The sequence below is a fragment of the Ursus arctos genome, unplaced genomic scaffold (genome assembly GCF_023065955.2).
Source record: "Ursus arctos isolate Adak ecotype North America unplaced genomic scaffold, UrsArc2.0 scaffold_1, whole genome shotgun sequence".
Taxonomy (NCBI): Eukaryota; Metazoa; Chordata; class Mammalia; order Carnivora; family Ursidae; genus Ursus; species Ursus arctos.
In genome coordinates, this window is record NW_026622763.1 from 67056354 (window position 1) to 67074685 (window position 18332).

Consider the following 18332-nt stretch of genomic DNA (forward strand, 5'->3'; position numbering starts at 1 on the left):
AGACGCTTGAAGACAGCTTGATTTTAGTCCAGTAACACCCACGTTGGACTCCAGACCTCTAGGTAGGAAATCTGTGTTGTCTGATCTGCTAAGTCTCCGGTAACTTGGTGCAGCAGCCAGAAACTAAGACACTGGGGGCGTGGGTAAGGCTGAAGGGGACATCAACTGGGCAGATGACCGTTTGGGAACCCAGAAGTAAGACCGAGTGGAGGAGGGGCACAAGATAATGAAGGGATGACGTGGATCTCAGGCCTGTGAAACAACCCGCTGGACAACTGACCTTATGGTTCTGGCACTCAAGAGAAAAACTGTCCCAGAGAGAGGGATTTGGGGGCATCCTCGAGCATTCTGTGACTGAAGCGAAGGGAGCAGATGAGAGCAAGCACGGAAAAACAGTTAAAAGAGAGAAAGGCCAAGTTAGAATGGCAAAAATAGACAAGGCAAGAAACAACAATTGTTGGAGAGGATGCGGAGAAAGGGGATCCCTCCTACATTGTTGGTGGGAATGCAAGTTGGTACAGCCACTCTGGAAAACAGTGTGGAGGTCACTTAAAAAGTTAAAAATTGAGCTACCCTATGACCCAGCCATTGCACTACTGGGTATTTACCCCAAAGATACAGACGTAGTGAAGAGAAGGGCCATATGCACCCCAATGTTCATAGCAGCAATGTCCACAATAGCTAAATTGTGGAAGGAGCCGAGATGCCCTTCAACAGATGACTGGATTAAGAAGTTGTGGTCCATATATACGATGGAATATTACTCAGCTATCAGAAAGAGCGAGTTCTCAACATTTGCTACAACATGGACAGCACTGGAGGAGATAATGCTAAGTGAAATAAGTCAAGCAGAGAAAGACAACTATCATATGATTTCTCTCATCTATGGAACATAAGAACTAGGATGATCGGTAGGGGAAGAAAGGGATAAAGAAAGGGGGGGTAATCAGAAGGGGGAATGAAACATGAGAGACTATGGACTATGAGAAACAAACTGAGGACTTCAGAGGGGAGGGGGGTGGGGGAATGGGATAGACCGGTGATGGGTAGTAAGGAGGGCACGTATTGCATGGTGCACTGGGTGTTATACACAACTAATGAATCATCGAGCCTTACATCGGAAACTGGGGGTGTACTGTATGGTGACTAACATAATATAATAAAAAATCATTAAAAAAAAAAAAAAAAAAGAGAGAGAGAAAGGCCAAGAACAAAAGCCAAGTGGAGTATGCAAAGGCCAAAGAGGAAAAGAAAAACTCAGGGCTTGTGTTGTGGGTCACAGAAATCAGAGGAAGGGAGAGTTTCAAGGAAGGGACAGTCAATACAGCAGTCCTCCCTTGTCCCTGGGGGAGACATTTTGAGACCCTGAGTGGAACCTTGAAACTGCAGGTAGTACCAAACCCTATACATACAAATTTATGGTAAAGTTTCATTCACAAATTAGGCACAGCTAAGAGATCAACAACGTTAACTGGGACTAAAATATAATAATTATAACAATACACTGTAATAAAAATTATGTGAACGTGGTCTCTCTTTCAAAATACCTGATTGTATGGTACTCACCCTTCTTCTTGTGCTGATGGGAGATGATGAAATGTGATGAGACGACGTGAGGTGAACAACGTAGGCACTGTGCCATACCACAGGCTGGTAAGGGGGATCATCTGCTTCCAGACCTCGGGTCACCTCCGGTAATGGAACTCAGGAGAGCAACACCACACTAAGGGGGAGCTGTTGTTGCGTCCAATGCTGCTAATGGGGGGACAGAGAAAAGTAAATGACGCCATTTGCATACAAGTAAAATCCCCAACCCTCCGTATGGGAATATAGATGCTGGTGTTTCTATGAGCGAGGAAGAAGGACCGGTTAAGAGCCAGACTGATGCCAGACTACTTTGACTTGAATGTGGATTCTATCACTTAGTGGTGCGACCCTGGTTAAGTTACTTAACTTTGACGTGCACCAGGTTTCCCACTTGTAAAATGGGATAGGAACAGCTCCTACTTACATCTGATTGTTGGGAGAATTAAATGAATAAATAAATATACGGAAAGTACCCTGCCCAGAGTAAGTCCTATTAAGTGCTAGCTCTTGCTGCTATTACCATTATTACATATTGTAATGTGTTTGTTGTTGCCTTAGAACAATAAAGTCTGCCAAAGGAAATAAGAGAAACAAACATTATAGGGAGGAAATATCAAATTAAAGTAGAAGCGAGTGGCTTGTGAGCCAAAATAGTGTGTATGTGAGCGGACCACGGAGGAAGAGCTCAAAGGTCTGAGTGTGCACCAAATACGCTTGACGTGTAAATATTCATGAAGCACATGAGACTCAGTATTAGGAATAATAAAATGGCTAAAAGGTTAAACCGGCTACTCACTAGTGACATCTACACGGCTTCCATTTGTGCTTTGCCTGAGAAATGCAGATCAAATCCACAGCTACTCAGGAGGCTAACTGGTGAGCCAGAGCCAGAGCCAGAACTAGACATCCTGGTTCCTGCGTCTCAGCAGAGAAAGCATCTGCTGCCTCCCGCCCTGGGCATTGTCTGTCAAGTCCCCTGATTCCACCTTGGTTCTGGTCCTTGTCCCCATACTAGCAACACAAGGAAGGCTGAATCAAGGAGAAAGGGAGAGGGAGAGAAAGGCCCAGGTTCTATTCGTATTTCATAACATAAACCACCCACGTGTCCCCAATCCCAAGTGTGTTCATCCATCCTCTCTTCTTCCCCTGGCTTCTTACCCTGTATTGTACATTGACTCAAAAAGCATGTGATCTCAACATCTTAATTTTGGTTTTGCGCCTTTCCGTGGGGTGACCTCTGGGATAGCCCGCCTGGCAGTAAGTTGGGAAGCTAACCACCACACCCACAAATTACCTCACGGGGGTAGGAAGATGCAGGAGTGGCAGGTCACTTTTCTTTGGGCATGTGTGTATCTTTTCCTTAGTTATACTGAAAAGGGAAGGAGCTGCCAGGAAAAAATTCCCACCCTAACGAGGCCAACGAAAACAACATTTTCTGCTATGCTGACCCTTGAGGCTACACTGTCCTGTCTGAAACAGAAACACCAGCTTAAATCTCTAGGATGACTTGGCTTCATTATTCAACATGGAGCCGCCTTTGGGCATCTATAGTTTAAGAGTTACCCTTTTTTTCTCCAATTTCTTCCTGCACTCCTTTCCCTCCTTCTATAGGCAGGGGAGAACTTGAGCCATGTTAGACCTAGAATCTGTTCACTTTCTTCCCTTTTTTTTTTTTTAATTCAAAGGTTGCTTCTTTAATAGCTGGATGGAAAAGAATGGTAATTCTACTACGATAGCTACCAGCTGGGTACTTTGTGAGCTTTCAGTTCCAATAATGCAGTAGGAAACCGCACTAGACCCAAATCTCTCAATTCTCTAACAATCCACCTTAATCTCTTTCATTTGAAATTTTAGCATTCACTGCCTTTGTTTTTGCTTTTCTGCAAAAGTATTGCAACTGGATTTAGCATGAGGCTGATGTAGTTTAAGCTTCTGGGACCCTTCCTGTGCTCCAGCAAGGGTGATAGTGATTTTGTACTTGTAATTCTGTTTTATTTTTCCTAAAGAAGGACCTCAAATCCTAAAGCCTGCAGGGCCTATAAAATTCTCATCAATATAATTTCGTGGTTGAGAGCTTAAATCCTGGAGACAAAAGAAGACTTCCTTTTATTATTTAGTAATTTTGGAGAGGTCACCTAAAGTTGCAGCCTCGGTTTTATCAGTTGTAAAGTGGGAATGGTATTACCTGTACTTTTAGGATTATGGTAACGTGAAATAGCCCTTAAACAGTGTTTCATATATAAGAAATGTTCCTAAATGCTAGTTGTCATTATTATTGTTGTTGGTATTGCCTGAACAGAACCATAAGCCCCCTGAGAACGGTATCCGGCACCCCCAAAGCCCACCACAGGCGCACACTTACTGAGGGAATGCTTCCTTTTACAGCCAACTCCACTCTCCCCACCTTCTCATCGCGTCTAACCAGAAATACAACTTTCATCACGTTCTTAGCGCAACTCACACGGTTACCTCTTCAGCGACGCGCCACTCAGTAGCACCTTCCCAGTTTGAAAGGCTGATTAGCTTCGTTGCATCCTTCCCCGGGGAGTCCTGAAACCCCCACTGTTGGCCTCCAGACCACTGGCCCCTTCCCCTCTCCCCGGTCAACTGAGGACAGTCTGCCAAGGTCAGGGCTATAGGCGCTGAGATAACTCGTTAAGAACGTCAGCATTGTGTTTGCACTTAATAAGCGCTCAATAAATGACGGTGATGATGATTCCCAAGCAGGCGGCCATCTACGCCTCGCAGCCTCCCCGGGAGCTAGGCCTGCATCACTAGCCCGGGGAGGGACCCGGGGTGGGGTGGGTCGGCTCGGGCGCGGGCAAAGAACCGCCGTCCGCTCTCCCCGCGTCGGCGCGCTGCCCCGCAGAACCGGTTCCGGGGGTCCCCCGGGGCCGCCGGGGCGGGCGGGAGGCCGGGAGGAGCGGCCGCCGACGCAACCGCCGCCGCCGCAGGAGGCGGAGCGCTGCACCTGGCGGCGGGTCCTCGGCGCTCAGCCCTGAAACGGGTCCAGCCGGTAGCGAGCTGCGGAGGCACGGGGCCGCGGGGAAAGAGAGAAGGTCGCGCCGACGGGTGCGCTGGGTTCGCCGCGGCGGGTCGCCCCGGTCGGCACGCATCCCTCGGCCTCGCCCCGCCCGCCGCCACCCCCGAGGAGCCAGCGACCCGCCCGAGATGGTGCGCGCCGCCCCGACAGCCGCCGCCCCGGCGCCCCGAGCCGCCGCCCCGCGCCGGGGGGAGAAGGCTCCCCGCGCCCCACGCAGCTGAGCGCAGCGCCGCCTGCAGCAGGTGAGTCCCGGCCGGGCGCGCGGGGAGGGGGCGCTCGGCTGGGGGCGGCGCGGCAGCCCCGCCCTAGCTTCCCCTGCGGGGGCGGCAGGCCCGGGGGGCTGGGAGCTCCTCTCCGGCGCGCACACCTGCTGTCGGGGGAGGGGGTCTCAGAGGCGCGGCTCCCCGGGCCGGCAGGTGTGGGTGTCTCTGCTCCCAGCCCGGCTCGCCCGCGGCTGCCTCCCTTCCTCCCTCCCTCCCCTCGGCTTCTGTGTCGGTTGTCATCTTTATGGGGCGCTGGGGAGGCTGCAGCCGGCACCCCCGGCGCGCCGGGCGCAGGCAGCACTTCCGCAAACGTAACTGGAGTAGGGAAAACAAAGGCGCTGCCCGAGGGAGCCCTCGCCGGGCGCTGGCAGCTGCAGGGGGTGGGGGATGCTGGGAGAGGGCTGGGCCCCTACGTCCAGGCCCTTCTCCGCCCAGCTCGCCGGGCGCCCTTGCAGTAAACATCCTCAGGGGAAAGGGGGAAGCGAGAACCTCCGGACGGCCCCAGTGACAAGAGCGTAGCACTTGTGTGCCAAGAGAAGGAAATTGACAGCGTCTGATTCCCCAGGTGAATAAATACGAAAAATTACCTTTACCCCCATGCCTGCTGCCACCTCGTGCTTCTTTACTTAACTAAAGCCTAACATGGTCTAACATGTCCCTGGAGCTCTTTTGAGATACGAATGGGGATTACTAGCCTTTCTGGGTCCTATTTATCCCCCAATCCCCTGTAATTTTAAGTAGGAAGGGGGAAATTTTCAAATGCGACTTCTCCCTTCATTTCTCTCTTCCACACGCAGACAGGTGGATTAATTACCCTTAAGACAGGCACACGGGGCATTTTACCTCTCCCGCACACATTCACAACCACAAGCATTTCCTTTTCATCCAAAAATACGTAACAAACACCTTACAGAGCTCCTGGAAAGGATAAAACCTTGCCTAATAGTTGTAGAAAAGAACCTTAAATTAAAGAGTTGAGGTTCTAATAACAATTGGTATCTAAATAGTTACGTGTCCTTGGGCACATCACATCTTCCTGAGCCTAGGTGTTCCCACATGTAAAAGGAGATGGTTGGATAGTATGGTGGCCAAGTTTCCCCTTAATTGTTCTAGAAGTCCAGGATTTTGTGGAAATCTAACCTCTTCAATATAGAGGACTATGAGGGGTGGGTGGACAAACATCACTACCAACAACAGATGTGTATTTAGTCGATTGCTGGTGTGTGCGGAGCATCCCTTCCCAGGGACATGGAAACTAGCCAGCTAAAGGTGTCTGCATCCCTCCTGGCCTTGCTAAGTACCCGGCGAGGCTAGGAACCCTAGTCATTGGTAAGACTGGCTTCTGACAGTTTAAGCAGCTGACCATTAGCAGACAAGCAAGATATTTTCAGTTATTTAGAGAGCCAGATGGCTTGTGTTTATCCCAAGTTGGAAGTAAAATTTAGGATTGCTTGGGAGGAGGCTGGGATATTGCTACTGAGCCCAGCAAAGACACTGGGTGAGTAGGAGAGAGGATCACATTCCAATAATGCATTAAAGCTACTAAGCATGTTTACAATAATTTATTTCTAAGGTCCCTTCTGTTTCTGTACAGCTGAGGCACGCTGAAACACAGAGATAAACAGCAAGGGTTGCATGTTTGGTGGTATGAAGTACTGGATCACCAAGTCTACCTGGATTGGTGACAGTCACTTTATGAGCACCTACTATGTTCAAAACACCGTCTTACGCTAGTTTTAAGTCTCTGTGAGAGAAGTCTTTCCCCCAGCATTGTGGATGATGAAAAGGAAGCTGAGAAGACTTACAGAATTTACACAAACCACATAATCAGTGAGAAGGGGAGTTGGATTTGACCCCATGCCTCTGGCTCCAAAGCCTGGGAAATTTCCACATGGTGTCTTTCCTTATTCAGGACCCATTGGGCCTACACAGGTGCCCTCCTTCGTTTTTTGACTTTGAAAATTAACAGCATTTCAGTGTACATATATTACATATGTTAACATTTATCTATGTAAGATAATCTGTGTATTTATAGTGCATGCATATTAATGCATATATATTTACCCATTTGTTCTCACCATTTTTAGGTTGAAGGCAAGTGTAAGAAAAATGAAAATAACCAAAGATATATTTAGTATTAGGCCTACAGGTATTCTTGGCTTTCCTTTTTTCGATATTCAGGAAATCTTGATTTAGCAATCACATTGTAGGGAAAGGGAGATATGCAATAAATGTAAATATGTCTGTTAGCCACTTTGGTACATTGTCTTGGGAAAAATCAAGATATAGTAAGTGAAAACAGGAAACTGAAAAAAGAGATATAGATGCATATACTTAAACGTGCACGCAGGCACACGTATGCCTCGTTGTCCCCAAACCATCGACATTGGCTATGTGAAGGAAGTAGGATGGGGTGGGGTGATAAGAGGGTGCTTTTACTTTTTTCTTTATGAAGTTACATTTGGACTTGTCTTTCAAGGGTCCGTGGGAGCCTGATTGGTTGCCCTAAATCCCAAATGACACATTATGTAGTACTTAGCCCTGTTGTTGCTTTCAGTAACATTTGCTTCCTAGCTGGCTTCCTTCTCCATGTTTAGAAGACACTTATTTACTATTTTGTAAAATGGCACTGTCTTAATTTAGCTGGCCAGGAAGCTTTTGGAAACTCTCAGAGTCATTTGTTAAAACCATGAATTATTGGTGCAGAGCCCAAAGAAAAAAAACCAAACCAAAACAAAATAATCTAAATGTGAAGCCCCTAAACCTTGAGCCTGTATGTCAATACGTTGCCATAGATAATGCAACTTGTCTTGCTAGTCGGTGGGTCTAAGCAGCTCCCAAGCATGCCCACACCCCCACCTCGGCACTGACAAGGACCACCCAGAGCGTTGTATTAGAAGCAGCCTCCACAAGCCTGGGTCCAGTGTAACGTAAATGGTAAATGCGGCCGAGTAGAGGCTCTGCGGATCGCCTTGACGGGACGTGTGAGCTTGACCTGTGAACGTGAGAACCCTGTATCACCTCATGACCGGGCGGTCCTGCTGCATTTTAGGCTGGGGTGGGGGGGCAGATGGAATGAAATGTAGGCTCTGAGAAAAACCCATACTCCAGAAGTAGGAAAGAGGATTGAGTAAAGGAGGGCCGAGACACCTTTTCTGACATCTGTTCTGGCATGTCTTTGAGAAGGGAAGACAAATCCAGGGAACATTTTGCAAACAGAAAGCAAGAAAGTCCAACTTTGAATAACTCTGAGGAAATGTTTTGATCTGAGACCAAGAGTGGAACTGGGGGAGAGTGGGAGTCTGGTCCTCCTGAGTCAGCAGTGGCCAGAGGGAGCTGTGGTGTGGCTTTGTGGAGGATAAAAGAAGAACTAGAAAGAGGAACTGATGTTGTCTCAACAAGCCTGATTTGTGGGTTCACTGTGCCAAGGGAAAGTGAGTAAGGAGCCTGGGGCGGTAGTGAGCTGCCCGTGTGGCTAAGTAGAGAGACCTCCACTGCACAGACAGGTGCCCTCTGCCTTCCACGAGCTGCCTCAGCGTGGGCCCTGTGGCCCGTGGAGTGCCGAGTGGAGATGTGGCCAGAAACTCTAGAACCTGGAACAGCGGAGGAGCAGGTCCCTGGGAGCCATGTGGCAAATTCTTGTCTCCTAACTGCGCTGGGTACTTTTAGGGACAAGATTAAGAAAGAACATGCTTGGGCCCCAGGTAAACAAGGCCTCTCTTACCAGAGCGAAGTGTGAAGCCCCTACAGTAAACGTGAAGCAGAACCATACAAAGCGACATGCACACCATCTATGATTTAAAGAAATACACTGAGCTCCAGCATGGTCAAGCTTCTGTGGCTAATATGGAGTGCCTTCTTAATTCTGTTCCAAAGTAATTTCTGCGGAACTGTGTTTAATGAGCAAATGAAACCCAAATTCACCTTTATGAGGGAGTATGAATAAAAGATTTTATTGTTATACTTTCACAGGGTAAAAATGACACATTTTAATTTTACTTACTTTTATAGTCAGCTTTCCTATATTTTGAAGGTGTAACATCTTTTTTAAAATGATTTTTTATTGAAGTATACTTAACATAAAATGTTACATTAGTTTCAGGTATATAACATAGTGATTCTCTCCATTACACAATCGTTACTTCAATAAGTATTAGTTACCATGTGTCACCTTACAAAGTTGTTGCAATATTATTGACTGTATTCCCTATGCTGTACTTTTCATCCCCATGACTTCACTGGAAATTTGTACCTCTTAATCCCCTTTGCCTATTTTGTCCATCCCCCCAACATCCTCCCCTGTGGCAACCACCAGTTCTCTGTCTTTATGAGTCTGATTCTATTTTTTTGTTTGCTCATTCGTTTTGTTTTTTAGATTCCACATGTAAGTGAAATCATATGGTATTTGTCTTCTTGTCTGACTTATTTCACTTAGCATAATACCCTCTAGGTCCATCCACGTTGTTGCGACTGGCAAGATTTCATTCTTTTTTGCGGCTCAGTAATATTCCATCGTATGTACAGATACCACCTCTTCTTTATCCATTCATCCGTCGATGGACACGTGGGTTGTTTCTACAACTTGGCTGTGGTAATGCTGTAGTAAACACAGCATTTTTGAATTTGTGTTTTCATTTTCTTTGGGTAAAACACCCAGCAATGGAATTACTGGATCCTGTGGTAATTCCATTTTCCATTTTTTTGAGGAATCTCCATAGTGTTTTTCATAGTGTCTGCACCAGTTTACATTCCATCAGTAGCGCACAGGTGTTCCCCTTTTTCCACATTCTCGCTGTCATGAAGATACAAAATCTTTTAAGGGTATCTCAAAGCCCTTGTTACAGGCCTTTTCAGTTGTCTCTACAAGTAAGCAGAATCAGCCTAAGGGGAAGCAGACTTCAATTTAGCAACTCGCTGTGACTTTTCAGAAACTTCAGGATCAACGGTGTCCTGATTCCAACTCAAATGCCTTGTTTTTTAATTTTTTAAAAGGATTTTATTTATTTATTTATTTGAGAGAGAGAGCACGCGCAGAGGGTGCAGCAGAGGGAGAGGGAGAAGCAGGCTCCCCACTGAGCAGGGAGCCCAACCCAACCCAGAGGCTGGGTCCCAGGACCCTGGGATCATGACCTGAGCCAAAGGCAGACGCTTAACCAACTGAGCCACCAGGCACCCCGTCAAATTCCTTGTTTTTAAAATAATGCCTCTTTTGTATTTTGAAAGTGATAAATGCTCATTGAAGGAAAATCCAGCAAAGTATAAGAAAAAAAATTAAAGTAACTCCTAATTTCTCAGAGATATCCCTACTAACATCTTGTTATTATTTTCAAGTTTTTTTCTAAAACATATTTCATATGAAGTACATAGACTTATAAGTATAAACTTTTGCAATACATAGGGGTTTGTGTCCTGCTTTTTTTCACTTAATGTGATGCATACATAGATGATGAGCATTTCTCCATATTCTATTAATTCCTTTCTATTAGGTTCTATTTTGCTCTCATTGGATATACCATGATTTATTTAATTGCTCCTATTACTGATTGCTTCCTATGTTTCCAGTTGTGATTATTATGAAAAGTACTGAAATGAACATCTTTACATTTAAATTGTTGCATTCTAGAAAGGTTATAATTTTCTCAGTTAATGAGAGTCCCTATCAGTCTTATCCTTACCAGCACTGAATATTTTCATTTTCAAAAGTATTGGTAAGGCATGTGTGTATTTTTACTTTAATGGGCTAAGTGATCAGTCTTTTTCTGAAAGAAATTGATAGCTCATGTTAACTCTATCAGAGTTCTAACAGTATAAGAAACAATTATAGATTACATATACAGGAATGTGCTTAGGATATAAGTTATTGTTTTAGATGATAGCATTTAGGAGATATAAATAAAAATCAGAGATGGTAGCTGCATGTCTGTAGAAAAATGTACTTTAAATCTTGAGGTCTAGAGTTTGATCTAAATTATAAATTCATAAAAGTGTGTCTGAGCACCTGTAATTTTCTGTTTAAAATGTCTTGTCTCATGGGTAGAGTGTACTTTCTTTAACCCTCTTAACTTCCTCAGTGTCTTAACAGTGTCAGGCCGGCCAGGTAAAAACACCAGTCTTTTACTGAATAAGCTTTCATCAAATACCCATTATAAATATAACATTATTTTACATATGTATCCCCGTATGCCCCTGAGTGCTCTAACGTAATGTTAGAGCTCTAACGTAACACCTGGCATTGTGTTTTTATTTCTCCTTATAATTCTTATTTTTCCACAGTCTGCTTTTCCTGTGTTCCTAGTATTTTTAGATCTCGAACCCATTGTCCTATACTAATATATGTACCTGAGTCAGCCCTTTTCTGAAAAGATATGAAAAAAAAATGTGTCTCTATGTATAAAACAGATTCACATAACAAGGTTTAAAAATAAACCAAAAAGCATTTTAATAGAATTGTAATTTGTCTTTTTTTTAAACGAATGTATCTTCTCTATAAATTGCTTCTCAAGTATAGCAAGCAAAATTTACCGAGGAAAATCTTTCTCTAAAACCTTAAGCAAATCACTTCTTTCAGTATCAACCTTTTAAAAACCCTTCGTTTCATGCTTTGAAAAGATAAGTGTGAGATTTTCCATGTTGGCTTCTTGGCAAAGAAACAAAGATTGCGTTTATATTCATTAAAATAGAAAAGCATTTGATAATAGGGTTTCCGAAGGGTCAGCGTTGACTTGCGGTAGCCAGGTTCCCTGTGGCCTGGGCTGGCGCTGACCGGTTCCACCCTGCCCTCTTTCTCCTCTGACCCTGTACCTCTTCTCTTACCTGGAAGGGGTCTGAAGACACCATTTCAGTGTGAATAGATTTTCCAGGCGTTCACATGGAAATAGTTGTGCTTGTAGGGTACCCTGTCTCAGAAAAGGCAGGCTAGAAAGCTAAGAAGAATTATGTTAACATTTGAAAATGAGTAGAACGCTTATGTGCGACACACGTGTTTAGTGCTTTCAGAGACTTCTGGCAAAGACTCGTGGCTCCCACAGGTTGGAACTGTTGCCCAGGAGGACGCAGGTGGCCGGGATTCCATGCCCACTGCTGTGCCTACAGGGGAGTGAGTAGGGATGCTCTGGATGGGCCTGTCTGGGGGCACGTGTTGCTGGCATTCCAGATCGAAAAACAGTATTTCCTCTACTTTAAAAGTTACGCCCTCTGGGGGCGCCTGGCTGGCCCGGTCGGTGGAGTGTGCGACTCTTGATGTCAGGGTTGTGAGTTCAAGCCCTACATTGGGTGCAGAGATCACTGAAAAATAAAATCTTTTTAAAAATAAATAAATGAGAGTCAGGCACTCTGCGGCGCCTAGGTTCCTCCAGCACTCTGCTTCAGGCATCTGGGCTCCGCTGCTCCTGATCGTGGTTCAGAGCGAACCGGTTTCTAAGCTTCGGCACTTGAAGTACAGTGACTCTGGGAAACCCAGTCCGTTCAGCAGCTCGGTTATCCGCAGCCGACAGTTTCCTTGCGCGCTGCGGCTATTGCTGGCTGTTGATGGATAGCTGACTGCGCTTCGGGTGTGCGTGTGCAAAGGTCCTGTGGCCCGGCCGGCCCCCTTCGAGCCCTTTCTCTCCTTCCTGGCAATGAGTGTGAGCGGCGGCGTGTTCAGCATCTCTCACCCCATTTCCAACGGCCACTGGGGTTTGTTGTTGTTGCGGAGGCTCACAGGATCCAAGTATCTTTAAAAACACCCAACATTCTGTTCATGCTGTAGTTTGAACTGTTACATATTCCTCACACTGGGCTTGTCGTAAGGCAGGAAGTTAAATAAAGGCGTAGAAGGAAACGAGGCTCTGGGGCCCGCTTCACATTCATGCTGTAAGCTATTGGCACAGCACTTAATCAGAAACCTAAAACAAATAAGTAGGAATTTGCTTCCATGATGATTGATAAGGTCTAAGGATCTAAATTGCCAATTTTTGAATTATATTTATTTGTATCTTCCACAAAGTGAAAGTGAAAATCCACTTGGCTTATTGCTAAAGCCACATCTAGGATTAAAGCCTATCTCCTCCCCCACAACCACACCCTTGAGAGATGAGAATAACTTTTTCCTTTCACTCTCTTAGCAGTATGAAGGGAAATATGGTAGGATTTCAGCTCCAGTCTTTCACATTTCTTATGTCACAGATAGAACTAAAATGTTCCTACAGGTGGCTCGATTCTAAATGAATAGGCATTTCTGGCCTGGAGATAGCTGATTATCATTCCAGCCCCTAATGAACCATGTGTTCTCTGGTGAGCTGGTGTGCTTCCTCCTCCTACCCCATGCCCCTGCCCCCCCCCCCAAAAAAAATTAGGCTGGGGATGTGGAAATGGATATGAACATAAATTCACTCTTGCTCTCTCTAAAATAAATGAATAAATCTTTAAGAAAAAAAAGAAAAATGCTTTTTCATACATTATTTCATTTAAGCCTTAGAATCCTTCTGTGAGTTAGTTGAGTTAGGTTTGTGTTTCGATCCCCATTTCACAGTGAATAAAGGGAGGCTCAAAGAGCCACTGATTGGTCAAAGCCAGGAGAGCAACTGGACCTTCTCTCTGCACGTCCTAAAATTAACCTCTGTCACATTAAACTTTAGTAGAATATTGGTATATATATCCATCAGGTGCTTGTCAAAAATAATCTTTATTGTGAGCTTACAAGAGTAAAGGGCAATATGCTAAGTACTGGATTCCTCATTCAAGGAGTTTATAATCTAATTGGGAAGACAGGAAGTACCTATAAAAAAAGTAATAAAATTATCCACAAGTCTTACCACACTCAGGTATGAGAGTAATCGAAGGACTCAGGAAAATATGGTGTTTATTCTATTTCCAGATGTTATAAAAGATTGCATTAGCTGCAATTCATAGAGTACTGTCCAATTCTAGGGTCACCTGGGTCCTGGGCTCAGTCAGTTAAGCATCTGCCTTTGGCTCAGGTCGTGATCTCAGGGTCCTGGGATCTGAGTCCCTCCTCTCAGACTCCCTGCTCACTGGGGAGTCTGCCTCTCCCTCTGCCCCTCTCCCTGTTCCTGCTCTCAATCTCTCTGTCTCTCTTTCTCTTTCTCTCAAATAAGTAATAAAATCTTAAAAAAAAAAAAGTAATTCTATCAAGGATATTAATATTTATAATCAGTGTTAAGACCAGTGCACTAAAATAAAACATCAAGTGTTAGGAAATTCTTGGGAGTTGCAGTAGCAAAATATTGCCATTCTGTTTTCCACACTGAAACTTTAATGATCTTCGTAAAATACAGATGTGGCCATTGTATTCTCCTGTTTAATTCTCTTCAGTGGCTCTCTATTGTGCTCAAAATGAATAATACCAACAAGTTCTTACTATATGTCAGCTGCTGTGCCAAGAGGTCAACACGCATCATACTTTCCCATCCCCCACCGTCCCCCGCCGCAGCTACCCTGACGGAAAAGTCTTATGATGGTCCCCACTTTGTAGATGAGGAGACTGGGAGAAGTGGCTTCCTCAAGGCTACAGAACTAGTCAGTGACAAAGCTAGGATTCTAATGTCTGCCAGTCTCTCATCCCCGACTCAGCAAGCCCTTCACAGCGGGTAGAAGGCCCTTCTGGGTCAGGCCCTCCCCTGCTCCTCCTCTTGTGCGTTTCTCTCTCGTCCTCGAAGACTTCTTCAAGGCCCCACCGCAGAGACTCCTGTGTCAACTCCGCCGTCAGCACAGTGTCTCGTGGCTGGGTTTACCCCTCTCTCTTACCACTGGCCTTGACAGCAACGACTGGGTCTTCCCCACTGGAATTACCGATCGCCAAACACGCAGTCCATCCAATGGATGGTGCTAAATTTATATTTGTTGGATTAATGAACATCTTTAACTTTCAACAGAAGTCTCTAATGTGGTATTCTGTGTCCTCTCCTGTCACCCCTCAGTTTGAGTTGTAGGGCCCTCTGTGATCTGTTGCTGATGCCCCTCAGCCCCCAGTATTAACATTATAAGGATCTCCTGTTATCTCTTCTTTTCCCCTATCCTGGAATAGTTTTCCCACTCATCTTTGCCCAAGGCAAATCGTACACATCTTTTGGGGTTCAAGTTAAGTCCCTCATTCTCTTGACAACCTCTATCTGAAGTTTGGGCTCTCTGCTCTGAGCTCCAGAAGCACCCTATTGTCTGTAACATTTCCTGTTAATTATGCAGGGCTATGTAGCTTCTGTTATCCTTGCCACTTGTCATTTAAATCTTCATTGTGTTTTGGGTCCATCTTGTGAACCATAAAGCAAGCCTTTGAGGCTCAAGACCACATTTTAGACATCGCTGCCTAGGAGCTACGCAGTGCGTTGAGACATAGCCGCTGCACAGACTGCCTGGATTTGAAAGCCAGCTGGGCTTCTTGCTCCCCACTGACCTTGGGCTAATCATTTACCTTCTCTGTGGTTCATTTTCCTCATTGTAAAGTTGGGAAAGTAATCTTACCCCAGAGAACTGTTGTGATGATTAAATGAGTTAATACATTTAAACCCGTAGCAGATATTACTTAAGTGTTGTTGTGTTGTCGTTGGTAGTAACTGTGATAATAACATAGCCCACTGAGCCCTTATTAAAGTACAAATATGTCATCAAGATGGCCAACCACAAGGTGCGTATTAGCCGCCATGTGAGTCAGTTTGTTTGTCACCCAGCAGACAGGTTTTGCTATGAGCCTGGAAAGGTCCACCAAGAATAAAAGGGATGGCAGGTTGTGGGAGGAGTTTCTGTCTAAGTGGAATGATGTTGGTAGCAGCTGTGGGAAGCAGTGAGTGTCTGGAGGGCTCAAGCTGGACGTTGGAGGATCGAGCTGGGCTGACAGGACTAGAAGCAGTTCTGATTCTTTTACAATTTGATTTAGCCATAAGAGGAACCATGTCAAAATGCTCCAAAAGGAAGAGGAAGATTCCAAAATAGTCATTCACCTCTCTAGACCTTAATGCCCTTGTAGCTTGTGTAACTGTTATAAAACCAACCTTATGTTTCTTTTCCATGACATTGGCTGAAGGTCTAGCAGATGCTACAGCAATCCTCACGGGAAAAAGATCTGTTGGAAGTGACATTGAGTGCTCAGCCTCTGAGGCAAGTTCTTTCTGGAAAATTCTGGGGATTGAAATCAATGTTCAAAAATGTAGTGGCTGAATACCAGGACTCTAAGTCTTGTTTGGAGTGGTTTCTCTATGTCTCTATGTCTGTGCAGTTAGAGACCAGCCCTGAGACTCACATTGCTTAAAGGCATAAAGAATGGTAACAGTTAACAGTGCAGAGCTAGCTCTGAGGGTTTAACACGTGGATTTTCTCATTTTGCAGCCTCAGTACTGGTCTCTGGGCAATCCTGAGTTATGATGGAAATGGTGCCAAGAGGGGACTGTCCTTTCTGGGTTATCCAGGCACTGTTTCCTCTCCATCACTGATCGTTATGTCGCTGCTGTTATGTTCGTAAATCTGACCTTTGGCAATTATTATTCCAAACGATATATTCAGGTTTAAGGTTGGTTTTCGTTTTTTTTTTTTTTTTCTCCCTGAAAAGCTGAATCCATTTCCATACTCAATTATTTGTGGATACCTCGATATATGTTTGAACAGTTTCCATTTAATTGCATAATGAAGATAGCTATCAATTTTAACAAGAATTATTTCATCACCTGTCATCAATAATTCAGAAATACCTGCTAGTTGAATGACTCAATGTAAGTACTGGTAGAATGTCTTTCCAGGTTTTAAAAGGCTGTGCTATATTTTCACAGTAATGGTGTTGATTACTATCATTAGAGTGCTAGGTGAGAAAAGTTTTCTGCTTTTCTAATAAATAAAAGCCCTTCTTATGCAAGTAGGATTAACTGCAAACCTACAGCGGAGAGTTCCTGGAGAAGTTCATAAATCTAATTCTGTGTATAATTTGAAATGTCTTCTCTCCTTTTTAAAAGTTTCTTTTAAAAAAATCTTTTAAAAAAAGACTCAGAGGTTTAAACAAAATGTTAGCTTAATGGGTTCATGTTGTTAGACTACTTAATCAACAGCACCTCTCCTTGGTTTGTAAACAGATTAAGTACTTCATCCAGCATATAAATACTTTACTGCTCTTTATACTTGCTCTGTCAATCCTTACGGCAAATTAAATGTAATCTAAGTCAGCCAGAGCATGCCCTACTTTGGAGCATGTTTTAGTTTTATTAAAATACAGAGTTTGTTTTGGTTCATTTGCTTCTTTTTGTCCCTGATCCTGTGACTGCACAGATGACTGTAGTTAAACTGTATTTTGTCACTGTGTTTTAAATGTGATTGTTTTGGTTCCTTTTCCTCAAAAATCTAAATATAACCTGAAAATATTTAGTCTAAACATTAGTGTCCTGCCTGAATTGAAGCTAAAAGTTTTTGTTTATATTTTTAGAATTGAAATTCTTATAAAAGTCACTGGATTTGGCATTCATACAAAGGTACTGAATGTTATAGGAGAGGAACATTCCTGTAACCACTTTGCATTTCTTGATATTTAGGGAACCTCTTAACATCTGGACTCATGGAACAAGAGAAACCTTGCATGACCTTATGATAATCAAAATCATTGAATAAGATGGTGAGGAAAGAATGGTTTGGGAGAAAGTCACTCATCAATGTTTAAATCAACGTTCGAATGTAAGGTATTTTGCAGCTTTGAATTAGCATTTGGGCATCAGTTCCCAGCATCACTTGGGTAAGTCAGAGAGACTTACGCCCTTTTAAAAGGACTTGGTGTCCTTCTATGACCTACTTGTTGAAGACTCAGTGGTTGATTTATGGAAGATAATTAAAGCCCACCTGATTGGAATTCATAGTCAGAATTCACTCTGTACTCTAAAAACTATTTTTAGTCTGTGATAGAAGGGTATTGGTAGCTGCTTTTAATTATTGTCTTTTACAGAGATAAAGCTCACATGACTGCATATTTCTTTTTTAGTTTTGATTTTTATTTTTCAAAGAAGAGATAGGCATGTACAAAGTTGTTTTAAGAAGATGAACAAGTTTATAAAGCTTGTTTAAAAGTAAAACAACAACCAGTTTCTACCCCATCACTCATTTCCCTACCAGAGGCGACTCCTTCCTCTGCATTTTAGTCTTCCATTTTGATATTCACCTGTGTATTTTTAAATAAAATCCTTGTATTCTTAACTCCTGATTTTTAAGAGTAGGCATTATCTACTGACTTCTCACCATGGAAGATACAGAGTTAACTCTTCTTTCCTGCCCCAGCTCTCTATACCTCTTCAGCCTTCTCATTTCGAATCTTCCCAATGTGGTGATGTGGCAATTTGGTGACATAGTATTCACTGTTTGCATTAGTATGACTGTGTAATCACAGCTGAGACATGTAGTAAACTATGATTATTTTTCTTCTCCTGTGCAACTTTTCGTTTTCTTGTAATGTTTTGTGTACTTAACTTTCTCTGTAC

General features: G+C 44.0%; 1 protein-coding gene and 1 long non-coding RNA gene across 5 annotated transcripts in view; one reads left to right on the plus strand and one right to left on the minus strand.

Annotated features, from left to right (window-relative positions):
- Positions 1-5189, minus strand: part of LOC113250662 (uncharacterized) — a 54771-nt gene extending 49582 nt beyond the window's left edge. Inside the window, exons 1-2 of one of the 2 annotated variants that reach the window (XR_007188440.2) lie at positions 4998-5189; positions 1567-1752 (exon numbers count right to left, since the gene is read on the minus strand). This is a non-coding gene — a long non-coding RNA (uncharacterized LOC113250662). Of the gene's footprint in view, positions 1-1566; positions 1756-4997 lie in introns of both variants that reach the window. The other variant, XR_008956035.1, reaches the window with a different exon arrangement.
- Positions 4738-18332, plus strand: part of MFSD6 (major facilitator superfamily domain containing 6) — a 73155-nt gene continuing 59560 nt past the window's right edge. The window contains exon 1 of one of the 3 annotated variants that reach the window (XM_026492305.4): positions 4738-4872. The gene's annotated coding sequence lies outside the window, so the exon portion shown is untranslated. Of the gene's footprint in view, positions 4873-17316; positions 17597-18332 lie in introns of those variants that run through there. The other 2 variants (XM_048214016.2, XM_048214017.2) reach the window with 2 other exon arrangements.